Raw genomic sequence first — 10263 nt, 5'->3', positions numbered from 1 at the left:
TGTCCATGAAAAACCCTAGCTCTCACTGCAAAGGGGATAAGAGAGAGTTTATTCTGGATCCAGCATGAATGACCATGGCTTGGACACAGAGTCTCAGGGTTTGTGTGTGTGTGTGTTTTTTTTTTTTCCAAACTCCGTGTTCTGACATAGCAACTGTTCCAGGAAGTGTTACAGTAGTAGAACGAGGAGAATCATCAATCAAGATAGTTTTCACTCACATTGGAAGGCAGGTCCCAGAAAAGCAAGGACATGCCAGCTGCGGGCCTCGGACACGAGCTGGTGTCGTTCTCAGCCTTTGGTTTGGTAGAAGACACTGCCGCCCATACATTCCGAAGATTTGCCTAATAGCCACAGAGCAGCTAGGCTACGTTCAGGAGGGCAGTCAATGACTGTTAAAGAGGCTAAAGATTGGCTCAGGACTTGGAACGTTCCAGTCTCTCCATAGTCACTGACGTCCCAAGCAGTCCGTGGCCAACCAGGTGCAGCTTCTTTCTAGGACTGCTCATCCACAAAAACCATAGTTTGACGTTTTTTTTTCCTCTTCTTTTTCTTTTCCTTTCTTTCTTTCTTTCTTTTTTTTTTTAAAGCAGACTGGATGTGAGATTTATTACTGAACATGATTTGGTAGGGTACAGGAGAGCACCCTGAAAGCCCTCAGGAGTGTAGGGCTCGCCACTTGTCCAGGGGACCACGATTAGGAATATATTTGACCCCACAGCCATCAGGAATGAGTCGCTTCTCAGCAACCATGTCTTCAAATTCATCTGCATTAAACTTAGTAAAGCCCCATTTCTTTGAGATGTGGATCTTCTGGCGGCCAGGGAATTTGAACTTGGCTCTACGAAGATCCTCAATCACATGTTCCTTATTCTGCAGCTTAGTGCGGATGGACATGATGACCTGGCCAATGTGAACCCTGGCCACTGTGCCCTGGGGCTTCCCAAAGGCACCATGCATGCCTTTCTGGAGCCTGTCAGCCCCAGCACAGGACAACATCTTGTTGATTCGGATGACATGAAAGGGGTGAAGCCTCACTCGAATATGAAAGCCATCCTTACCACAACTCTCTACCATGTATTTGTTGGCACAAATACGGCAGCCTCCAGAGCTTCGGAAGAGAGTTGTTCATATTCATCTGACACCATGTGGCCACAAAGCGGGAATTCATCAACTTTTGCCTTCTTCCGTCCCAAGTCAAAGATGCGGATTTTAGCATCAGGGACACCTCGGCAGAAGCCAGACTTTGGGTACGGCTTGTTCTTACAATACTGGTAACACCGGGCGGGGCGGCGACCCATGATGACAGTAGGACCGTCGGTAGCGCGCCGGAGGAAAAGAGCTCAAAATTTTCTTTCTTGTACCCAACCAGCTGCATATTTTATCTGACGAGTCCTTTAAAACTGTCTGTTCCTTTGTGCACCAACCTTCGACCCAGCCGAACATCCATAAGTCAGGCACAGTGCTGGGCTCTGCGCGTGTATTGTCATCCAGGCACCTGGTCTTACTGCTTCCAGCCTGCATTCTGCACCTGTGCCAAGAGGGATGGCTGTTCTTCCTGGCTGTATTCCACACCTTTCTCCTTCCTCTCCTCCTTGTCCATCTACCCTTTGCTGAAACATTGCCATCTTCCTGTTAAATGCTGTCAAAACCTGTACTTTCAGTCTGCCATCCCCAGGGCCCTGTCTTCTCACTCAACTCTTTCGGCTGCTGTGGAAGGAGGGAAGATTCTGGGAAGGCGCTTCCCTGTGCTACCACTTCCTGCCACTGTGACTCTAGACATAATCCAGAGCTCCTGTGCTGTGCTGGCTCTGGAGCAGAGGAGGAGGGGGAGGAGGGGGAAAGGGAGAGAGAGAGGAGGGGGGAGGGGAGGAGGAGAAAGGGGAGGGGAGGACGAGGAGGAGGAGGAGGAGAAGGAGAAGGAGAAGGAGAAGGAGAAGAAGAAGAAGAAGAAGAAGAAGAAGAAGAAGAAGAAGAACCCTTGAGTGGTTTTATTGTAAGGAGGGACCGACAGGAAATTTAAAGCGAAGTCTTGTGAAATTGTGAAATGTCCTTGACTTCCTGGGATTAATTCTGAGAGGATTCAATGACTCTTGGAAGGATTAGGCCAGAAGGCTCCAGGGAAACTTCTGGGTTTTTTGTTCACCTCAGTGAAAACCCTTGAGAAGTTAAACATACACACACACACACACACACACACACACACACACACACACACGCGCGCGCACACACACACGTGCACTTGGGGTGGGGCCAGAGCTGGGACTGACTGATCTGTCTGGGCTGGAGGCCATGGTCTTCAGAGCACAGATTACAAACATATTCAGCATCTGGAGCCCAGCAAGTGTTCAAAATAAATAATATAAACAAATCAAAATCCTACTTTGTAAGATTTCTTTAGGAGAAGACACCATCTTCAGGCATGTCACCTCCTTCCTGTTGCCTGCAAGAGGTTAAGACGACACTACTAACCCTATTTGCAGCTGAGAAAACTGAGACTCAGTAGTGGCGTAGCGGTGTGACTTTTCCAGAATCACAGTGGTACAGGGAGGAGTCAGGCTCCTGTTGTGGCCATACCAGGGGAACAATGGCTATCTTCCCTCCTGCTCCTGCGTTCCCAGTCCTGCCAAGACAGCAGGGAGGCAGGAGCAAGAGCGTGCATGGACAGGGCCATGCTGCGATCTGCAGAGCTGTGTCCAGGAGACTGGGGTACAGGACTCAGGGCCGACTGAAGTCCAACTGTGGACCAAGTGTTCAGATGCCCGGGCCTGTGGGAAACGGTCTCATCCCATTCCCTGGCCTCTTTTTTCATACCATAACAGAATGCAAAATACACTTAGTCCTTGTGTCTTTAACAGTCTCAACACTGTCCAAAGTTTCTTCTGAGACACAAGGCAATCTCTTTACTGTAACCACAGTGAAATCAAAAAACAAATTATGTACCTCTGACATATAATGGTACAGAGTATACATCACTTTCCCAAAATGAGTGAATGAGAGCAAAATAAAAAAACACTAGATCAAAGTAAAATTAAAACCTAGCAGGGCAAACGTCAAACCCTGTAGTTTTATGTCTGGCGTCAAAGAACTCAGTGGGCTCCATGGCCCCAGCTTTACTGTCTCTGACATACATTTTTTTTCTTGGGCTGGTTACATTCCCTGTTTGCAGCTCTTTTCGGCAGGTATATCACAGCTCTGTCTTCTCCAAAATCTTAGGGTCCCCACTGTCACCCAGGTTTCATTTTCACACTTCACACAAGGGCCACTTACAGCTGCTTCCCCTTTTTGGGCTGCCACTCAGGGATTCCCCCGCCACTTGCTACCTGGTCTCAGTGGCTCTCAGAAACCACAGAACAAGAATCCACGGCCCCTTCACTCTTCCGTCTCTCACGACTCTAAACCCAACACCACGTGTGAACATTGCCAAGGTCCCTCTGCCAGCTTGGGAGGAACCCTCGCTCTCTTGAATGACAGTAGCAGCAGTTTCTGTTCACAGTTTCTTTCTAGGACAGAAAGCCCTTTAAGCCTCTTCCTTTCCCAAGCTGGAGGCTTACCTGGGTGGGACTCTGAGGGGAGCTTCACTGGGGAGCTTCCAGTGTAGAGCAGGCCTCCCCACTAATGGCGCTAATCTCACTGACAATTACAGCTTCTCTTCCAGCACAAGACGTAAGCTTCCTAGCGCTCCTTCCCCTCTCCAATCTGAACACTGTGCTGCCTTCTGCTCCGCTTGCTCTTTTTTATGGCAAGCGTTATAAGGAGCAGCCACCAGCATTTGGTGTCTTAAAATTTCCTCCACCAAAGAAATCTGTCCCCTGCTTCTAATTCAGTCTCAGACTCTTAGATGGGGGTAAAAAGGCAGCAAGTTGTTGTTAGAGTCCTTGCTTTCTCAGAAACCCCTTGAGCTAGGCCTCTGCACTCCTCTCTGCTCCCAACACTACGGTCACTCAGCATCCTCCTAGCATGGCCCTGGAAACAAGTGCTGCTGGTAGCTTTCAGCCCCTTTCCAGTCCAAAGTTCCAAAGTCTTCCACATTCCTCTCAAAATACCGTGGTCAGGTTCCTCAATGATAACCCCACTCCTGGAACCAATTTTATTATTAGTACACACACACACACACACACACACACACCTTCTCACAGCTATAGAAAAGTAATAAATATATTTATATATAATATATATAATTTTTGAAACAGTGTCTTTTTATGTATTCCTGGCTGGCCTGATATGTAGCCCAAGCTGGTCTTGCGTTCTTGACTGCTGGGGTTACAAGGGTGTGCGTGCATATCTGGCTACTCATGAAGTAGGAGATTTTAAGATCACACATACCAGCACTTAAGAAGCAGAGGCAGGGGACTGCAGAAAGTCTGAGGCTGGTGTGGGCTAACATAGCAAGATACTGCCTAATATATACACACATATATGTGCATATGTATATTTAAACTTTGTTATGTGGTCTTCAGGGTAAAGTCATTCTTTTATAGAATAAGGACAGGAAAGCTTGCAAGGACTTTTTGCCTCTGACGGATGGGCAGTCAGGTGCAGATGGTCCCCTCTTAAGAACAGCTATAAAGGGGCTGGGCTGTATCTCAGTTGTAGGCACTTCTGTCAGCACACACAAGACCCCAGCACACACAAGACCCTCCACTTGGTCTCCACCACTGTAAGAAGAAAACAAAAAAAGAACAACTGTCAAAGCGTAGGAGTGCTGCTGTTTGGTAACATGGGAAAAACACCCAGGCAGCCAAGACTGAAGGGGCGGGTCCTGAGAAAGGTACCCAGTTCCAACAGAGAGCCCAGATTTTTATTGAAAGTAACAAGCTAATTTTAAAATGTATATATTTTTAGGAAAAGGCAAAAGCCCAAGAATAGCACAGACCATCCAAAAGATATAAAACCTTTATCTTTCTTTTTTCTTTTGGTTTTTGGAAGCAGGGTTTCTCTGTGTAGCCTTAGCTGTCCTGGAACTAGCTCTTATAGACCAGGCTGGCTTTGAACTCAGGTCTCCTGCCTCTGCCTCCCGAGTGCTGGGGATTAAAGGCGTGTGCCGCCATACCCAGCTTGTAAAGACTGTTTCCTAACACTGAAAATGTGAAAGCTTAGCCTGGTATTGCCTCAAGTATAAACAAGTAGACCAACAGAGTAAAACAACCCACACACAGGATAAGACATTTGGTTTTCAATAAAGGCGCCAGCGCAGGGCAATGGGAAATGATGGCCTATTTGATAAATATTGTAGAGTTGATGGAATGTATTTATTTTAAAAAAAATACCTGTGTTCCCACCTCATATAATGTACAAAAATAAGTTTCAGGTAAGTTATGGACGTAAACGTGAAGAATAAACAATAAAGCTTCCAAGTCATAACGCTAAGGAATCTCAACAGGGTGGTGGTGGCGCACTCACTCGGGAGGCAGAGGCAGGCAGATCTCTCAGTCTGAGGCCAGCCTGGACTACAGAGTGAGTTCCAGTACAGCCAGAGCTGTTACACAGGGAAATCCTGCTTCTAAAAATAAAAATAAATAAAATATAAAAAGAATATCTTTAGAGGCTGAAGAGACAGCTCAGGGGTTAAGAGCACTGGCTGCTCAGGCAGAGGACCTAAGTTCAGTTCCCAACACCCACATGGCAGCTCCCAGCGGTCTGTAGCTCCAGTCCCAGCTGATCTAATCCTCTTCCCAGTCACCAAGCATACATAGCATGTGCTGTGCTTATGTAAATACAGGCAAAACCATCATAAATTAAATGAATGTTAAAAAAGAGTAACATCTTCAGGAGCTGGAAAAGCAGCTCAGCGGCTACGAGCCCTAATAACAGGTGAGAGAAAGAAGAGGTTTCTTTAATAAACCAGAAAACACAGTATCTTAAAAGAAATGGTAAATTAAGTTACATTTAAACTATGGAAAAATGAGGCAGTCAAAACAAACTTCTTTAAAAGCAAAATATTAGTTCATTGTAAGAAACTACCAAGCAAATGTAAACAGCACATGGACAGAGAGAAGCGATTTGCTGTTTGACAAGGGACGTGACTGGAGAGACTCTCCATGGTCTTTAAGAGGGCTGCAGACATCTCATTAGGAAAAAGAAGCCAAAAGACTTCACCTCCACTCCACACAAGAGGGCTTCTAAAGGCAAAGACAGAGTCCGCGTTTGTGAGGATGAGGGAAATAAAGGCAGCTGCAGGGTCTGAAGTGGGTTGAGTACTCCAAGTGCTCACCCACCGAGGGGGATTTAAGTGGGCAAGCAGATGAGAAGGCAGCTGGTGGCGTGGATCAAGTCAATGCTTCCTGACAAACACCACACCCCTGGGTGTAGAGCCTAGCCGGCATTAACATTTTCCTGGAAGTTTCTCTTTGTATCAGTTTTTATTTTTGGTTCCTGAATTTGTTGCTTCATAACTTACTCGATATCAATAGTAGCTAGATTTTCATCTGGCTTATACCTTTGGCCTTCTAGAGCACTGTCTTGCCTGACGTCCGTCGCTTTAACAAGCAATCTGGTTTGACTTAGGGAATACCAACCCTTCCCCTTTTCCTGGCTACTCATTTTGTAGTTTTGACAGTTCAGCTCCCTTCTGGTCAGCAGCGGACCTGTCTACTCATGTCCCACTGTCGGCAACTGAGGACCCCCCATTCATCTTCATCGCTATGGCTCATGTCTCTCGATGACTGGCTGGGGTGGGTCTCACTCCTTTTCTTTATTACATCTGGCTATGGGGCAGAATTCAGCAAAGTGATCTGGACACTTGGCGACCAGATTTTTGCCCAGCTCTTTTCATTTTAATGTGCACAAGTTATCTCAAGGTTCCAAGCCAGTGCAGGTTTAGGTGACTCTTGGCCGCCCCCCCCCCCTCTCCCTCTGTGTGTGTGTGTGTGTGTGTGTGTGTGTGCGTGTGTGTGTGTCTCCCTCCCTCCCTCCCTCCCTCTCTCCCTCCCTGCCTCCCTCCCTCCCTCCATTCCTTCCTTTTGTCTTCCTTTGAAACAGCATTTTACTTCTTTGCCCAAGCTGGTCTTGAACTCACGATGTAGTCTAGGCTGGTCTAGAACTTAAGATCCTCTGCCTCAGCTTTCTGCATGCTGGGGTGGCCTGTGTGCACCACACCTGGAAAATGTGTTTTCTTCCTACTGTTCGCAGCCTGTGACCGCCTCCTGACGTGATCGCCTCCTGACGTGATCGCCTCCTGACGTGATCGCCTCCTGACGTGATCGCCTCCTGACGTGATCGCCTCCTGACGTGATCGCCTCCTGACGTGTCCTCTCTCCCTTCGACCTGCCTAAACTCTTGCTGTGGTCAAAGTCCATCTGAGTGCCCGCTGCTGGAGGAAGCCATTCCTGTGGATGCTGACCCTGCAGAACCCCCCTTTCCATTTACACTCAATGACCCCACCCCGGATTATCTTGGATGCAGATAATAGAAAGCAGTTAAAAATAGCTTAAGCCAGAAGGAACGTGACTCATCCCAAGTCCAAAGGGTCAGCGATTTCAGGGTTGGCTAGCTCGGAGAGTCTACTGTGTCATTAAGGCCCCACGGTCTTCCCGCCTTCCACTCTGCCAACCATTGTTCTATCACTGGAGAGGCAGTAGCTTCCCAGTGTACCCAATAGCTGATGAGAAAAGGCAGTGCGAGTTTAAACAAAATACAAACTTTAGACGTTTTCTTTGACGTTTAATAATGATACATAGTGCGAAGACATTGTGACATTTCTGTACATGTTACAATGTGCAGTAATCATATCAAGGGAATTTGCATATTCATTACCTGAAAACAATTTCAATGTGTTGGAGTCATTCGAACTCCTCTTGGCTTGCTTTTGTTTTTATTTTTGTTTATTTATTTATTTTGAGACAGGGTCTCACTCTGTAACCCTTGCTTGACTGGGACTCTCTATGTAGACCGGGTTGGCCTCAATTTTCTCAGAGATCCTCCTGCTTCTGCCTTCCAAATGCATATACCACTAAACCAGACATCTAGCAATACTTTTTTAAAGATTTACTTTATTTTAAGTTACATGTCTCTCTCTTCGTGTATGTACACATTTGTGGGGGTCCTCCCAAAGACCAGAAGAAGGTATCAGATCCCCTGAAACTGGAGTTACGTGTGTTCATGATCCTCCCAGTGTGAGACCTGGGAAATGAGCTGTCAAGCCATCTCTTTGTCCCTCTGCTGGCCCTCAGTAACTATGGCTGTCAATCATAGTTACCCCACTATGGAACATTTGCGGCTGCTCCTCCCTTGAGGCTGGACTCCTTCCCACCTTTCTCTGTTTTGTGATGGAGCCTCGTGTATCTTAGGCTGGCTTTGAATTCCCGGGGGTAGCGTAGCATAACTTTCAACTCCCAACTCTCCTGCCTTGATCTCCCAGTTGCTGGGATTACACCATATCATGATGAGCTTGGCACATTTTGAAGGGAGAAGGCAACTTTGCTAGAAGCCTCTTACCACCCATCCATCGGCCAGCATCACGTCCACTTTGAATCTCTACACTGAGAAGAGAAAGGAAATTCCAAACGTAGCTTGAGCAATGATCAATTCTGCCCCCCGATCGGGAGGAGAATGACCTTCACAAAGCACACAGACTACCCAGTTTCTGCCAGAGTGGAGATCTGCTAATTACACATCAGGAAGCGTGGACGTGGGTGATCAGTTGTGAGAGCGCTGAAAACTGATTTGATCCCCCAGGACTTTGCCACTCATGGCTCCATCATCCTTGTAAAGCCCTTGAAAGCTGGTCCAGGCGGTAATCATCTTGGTATCTCTTTCACAGACCAGCCCATGGCCAGCATTTGATAAATGTCAACCCAATGGTGAATAAGTGGCAGGATAGCGTAGGATGTCCACTTAGTGGGGAGATCAGAGGAACCATCATGGAACTTTGAGAACTTTGAGAACCATGAGAACTTTTAGAACCGTCATGGGACTTTTACATCAGCTTTAGCAGAAGATGCACAAGCCCCACATCACGGAAGGGGTTGCTATGGCAGCCTGCCCGAAAGGCTAAGGCTGGTGAGGCTGGGAGCTTCAGAAGCCAGCTAGGTCTAAGGACAGCGAACCAGCAAAATAGTCTTCCGAGGAACCTCACTGAGACTTTTCATCCTCGCACTTCCCAGATATTTTAGGAATGGAAATATCCTGGGCTGGGCATTTAGCTTAGTTGGCAGAGCTGGCCTAGTGTGCATGCCATCCTGGCTTTGATCCCTGGCACATGGTGGCGCACACCTGTAATACAGCATTCTGGAAACAGAGGCAAAAGGATCAGAAGTTCAAAGTCATCTTTGGCTACATAGCAAGCTCAAGTTTAGCTGACCTACACAGCTAAACTGGGCTACAAGAGGCCGTGTGTCAAAACAAAGCAAAAACTGAGAATTGGAATCACATTTGTTATTAGCCAATAATCAATATAGTTCTCCTTTTATATGTTAGTTACTTCTTACAAAATGCTACAAGTACCAGTACAGTTTAAGGACCTACTTTGAGAGCTAGTATAATCATACAACTCCATGTATGTCTGTATATGGATATGATTGCATATGTGATGATGATGTCTGTGTGAGAGATAGGCAGACAGACAGACATGACAGATAGGTAGACAGACAGAAGATAGGGAGAAAGAGAGTTCGCTTAGACCCCTGTGGTGAGCAGAGAGACAAGATGGTAGATTTAAAATACGTTTATTAATTACTTTATGCTTCTTCAACAGAGTTCAGGTATATTCCCTCTTGAATCTGGGCCTGTCTTAGTGGCTGGTTGATCCATAGGATAAGGAAAGGTTATGCTATGCGTTCTGACATACTATCAATGACAGCGCAGCTGCCCCTATTCTCCTGGGGTCTTGATCTTCGGAGCTCTGAGTTACCATATTAGAAACCAAAGATGGTTACGGTTGGAGGAAGTCCGGCCTCACCATGAGTCCAGGTGCAGGTGTCCTTGCTAATAGGCTCAACTAACATTGCCACCAACAGTCACCAGCAAGCACCAGATACAAGTGATGATGGAGCACACAAAGTGACTAGCCCTGCAGGACGAAAGCCGCAGGATTTCCATGACGGGGCAACAGCAGGAAATCCAGGAGGAGTCTGGTGGGAGTCCAGTGATGACGGTGGGCCAGAGGCCTCGAACCTGACCACCTATTCATCGCCATGGACACTTGCAGGTGGGGCTGACTGGACAAAAGTGTACACTGCCTGATACACCCTAGGTCCCAATGCCACCAGGACAAATGAAGAGGTGTTGGAAAGCTGGAGGAGTGAGGTTGTTATTTTGTTTGTTTTG

The 10263-nt window shown here is 47.0% G+C and overlaps 1 pseudogene; it reads right to left on the bottom strand.

Annotated features, from left to right (window-relative positions):
* Positions 1 to 654: 654 nt before the first annotated feature.
* On the bottom strand, positions 655 to 1322 carry LOC121449616 (annotated as a pseudogene).
* Positions 1323 to 10263: the final 8941 nt, after the last annotated feature.

Source organism: Microtus oregoni, unplaced genomic scaffold, assembly GCF_018167655.1.
Source record: "Microtus oregoni isolate MIOR12 unplaced genomic scaffold, Mior012 000006F_ref0000085, whole genome shotgun sequence".
In the NCBI taxonomy this organism is placed as follows: Eukaryota; Metazoa; Chordata; class Mammalia; order Rodentia; family Cricetidae; genus Microtus; species Microtus oregoni.
The sequence above is the reverse complement of the archived record's forward strand: the minus strand, read 5'-3'. Positions and strand labels throughout refer to the sequence as shown.